The sequence below is a fragment of the Empidonax traillii genome, unplaced genomic scaffold (genome assembly GCF_003031625.1).
Source record: "Empidonax traillii isolate 1590-97213 ecotype Southwest subspecies unplaced genomic scaffold, ASM303162v1 scaffold689:size842923, whole genome shotgun sequence".
Taxonomy (NCBI): Eukaryota; Metazoa; Chordata; class Aves; order Passeriformes; family Tyrannidae; genus Empidonax; species Empidonax traillii.
The window spans coordinates 837,294-840,225 of NW_020955882.1; the positions used below are offsets into that span (position 1 = coordinate 837,294).

At 53.7% G+C, this 2,932-nt stretch overlaps 1 protein-coding gene across 1 annotated transcript in view; it reads right to left on the minus strand.

Moving 5' to 3' along the window:
* IRF1 (interferon regulatory factor 1) overlaps positions 1-1,886 on the minus strand; it is a 12,695-nt gene extending 10,809 nt beyond the window's left edge. Inside the window, exon 1 of the mRNA XM_027899823.1 lies at positions 1,880-1,886. The gene's annotated coding sequence lies outside the window, so the exon portion shown is untranslated. The remainder of the gene's footprint in view (positions 1-1,879) is intronic.
* Positions 1,887-2,932: the final 1,046 nt, after the last annotated feature.

A 2,932-nucleotide genomic window follows, 5' to 3' on the forward strand; every position in this document is an offset into this window, starting at 1 on the left:
GGTCCAAACATCCAGAAACACTTTCTGAGGAGCTGGGGTTGAAGGGCAGAAAACCAACACACTCTGGTGCAGATGTGGTTGCAACAGCAGGTACAGACTCCAGAGCCATGTCCTCATGCAGGTAAGCCTCAGGGGCTAAATCTCTAAGGTGTCTTGGGGGAAAGGTCTTGAGCATTACATCAAGTGCTGATAACAGTCTTTGCTTTGAAGATTTTCACTTCCCATGACTCTGAATCCAACCAGGGGAGAAGATCCACAGCGGGGAATCTGTGTCTGGCAACGGGGAGATGGGGAGATGGGGACAGGGGCTGCCACAGAAAGCTGCCTCTGGTGACTTGCCAGTGAGTGCCAGGAGGCAGCAGAGCCTCAGGTCTGTGTGCCCAGGCAGTGTTTGGGTGGGGGGAGTGAATAACCACAGGATGGAGCAGGGTGTTGTGGAGGGGAAGAGTGGGAGCATGGTGAGAGAGAGAGCCCTTATCTGCTTCCTCGTGGCCCTGGCTGCTTCCTTCCATCTCTGCACCAGGACCTTCCATCTCTGCACCAGGACCTTCCCATACCCACCAGCCCCCAGCAGCCCTTCCATACCCCAGTCTGCAGGGGTATGTTCCTCCTTCCTACCTTCCTTAAGAGAAACCTGCTCTAATGCAAATCCCTTCTCATTCTCCCTCCCACCTGCCTTCCTCCCCTTTCCCCACCAAACTCAGAAACAACCCTTTCTTTTTGGAGCAGGAACTGGGCCATAAGAAATGGCTGTGGAGCCGTCTGGGTGCCCTGGGGATTGTCACAGTTCCCCTCAGGAGCACAGGTTGGTGCCAGGGGCCACGGGGGGCAGGCAGTGCCCTCCAGGCTGCGAGGGGTTAATGCCCAGTGGGCTTTGCAGGAGCAGAGATGGAGGACCAGCCTTCAGAGGCTGACACCAAACCCGGCTGGCTCTGGCTCAGCAGCCACGAGGAGCAGGGCTCCCTGCAAGCTGTTTCCATTTCTTATAAACGCCTCTTTTACAGAAAGGAAGTTTGCTCGAAGCACATGCAGGAGAATGAATGTCAGAAATGTTGAAACTGTGCCCAGCTGGCATGATGTAATCCCAGTGAGTGCTCTGATCTGCAGACTACGATAAATATATCCTGGGATGGGCCATTTACAGTTTCCTGGAATTGGAAAGACCTATCTCAGGGCCCAAAATCATTCCAGTTCCCCCCACTGATGGCATGGCGAATTTGTAAACTAAACCCAAATGAGGTTCTGGGCTTGTTTTGGTGGGAATGAAGGAAATTCCAAGACCAAACTAAACCCAAATGAGGTTCTGGGCTTGTTTTGGTGGGAATGAAGGAAATTCCAAGACCAAACTAAACCCAAATGAGGTTCTGGGCTTGTTTTGGTGGGAATGAAGGAAATTCCAAGACCTTGACTTGTGTCTTTGGACTTTCCCTGCTCCTTAATTTCCTCTCCACCTTGCAGGAGGACACAGAGCTGTCACAACTGATTAGCTGAGGGAAGTCCTGTGAGCTGCAGGCACCTGGCAGCTGTGATGATTTTGCTAATCAGGGTGCAGACCTACAGTAGCCTGAGCCTCCCTGAAAAGGCCAGAGAGGCTCAGGCCTCTCCTGGTGCACATGGGTCTCTCCTCAGGGCACAGTGGGGCTTTGCTGACCTGGGGTGTCCTGTGGTTGTGACACCCTGGCCAGGAACGCCCCTGAGGCCAAAAGGGGAGTCTATTTATTTTACATTGCTGGAGTGTCACTGATGCAGCTGGGGCTGACATCAGCAGAAAAAGGGTAAGTTGTGTCTTACAGGTGGCTGGGTTTCTTTTACCCTTGTGGTATCTGTGTGAAGGTGGGAGTGGACCTGCCCTGCCAGCCATCTGCAGAGCCAGGCAGACAAGCAGCACACGTGGTGGGCAAGGCTGGCTGTGCTTCTCATCTGGCTCCTGCCTTGCAGGGTTTGCTCCATCCTGGACTGCTCAGAAAATGTGCCAAAATTCCCAACTGTGGGAAGGGCAGGGCAGTGCCTGTGGCAGCCTGGTGCTGTGCCTCCAGCCCTTGGCACGGGCAGGCAGGGGCCAGCTGGGGCTGGGGGCTCATGGGGACCACCCTGCCCTCACTCAGCCCAGGTGTCTGAGCACGAGGCAGGGAAGGACGTCCAGAAGCCCTGCTTTGCTTGAAATACTCTGTGCTGTCCTTGTGCAAAGGGGCTGCCAGAGAGGAAGCTCTGACAGACACTGAGAAGCTGCTGGGCCGGTCCCGTTTGTGCCATGAGGATCCTGGAGATGCTGAGATCAGGCAGGACACTCGGGGAAGGTGGCTTGTCCCATGCTGGGACAAACCCTGTGGGTGTGCAGCAGGATGGGAGCCTGGGCTGGGCACAATAATATATTATTGGTTGGCTTTTAGCCGTGATGCAGAGTGCCAGCATCACTGCCCCAGAGCAGACCACAGGGGAGAACAGCCATGCTGGAGAATAACCCCCTTGACATGAGCAAGAGTCAGATTTGGGGTGTGAAGGGATGGGGGTCAGAGTGGGCACGGCTGTTGCTCCTGAGTGTTGTTTTTTTGGATGCTCTCAAGGGGGATACTGTAAGTGTTGTTTGCACACCCTCCCCCTCAAAAAAGAAAGGTGTGCTGCAAAAAGCATTTAGTGTGAGGGAATGGGGGACCCATTGGGCAGCACCCACCAAGGGGACCCTGGGGAGGCAACACCTTGCAAGGACCAGCTGTCCCCCATGTTCAAACTTGTCACCTTCCCTTGTTTGGTGAGAGTGATTTCTTCCAAAAGAAGCACAGATTTTATTTTTTTATTATTATTTTTTAACATTCCCTGATGTCCCAGTGGAGACCCCTTAGCCACCGACTCACCAGCTGTGGCTGAAATCTCAGAGCAGAGTTTTTCTGTCCTCCCCCCAATCTTTATTTTTTATGTTCCCCTCCCATTTTTT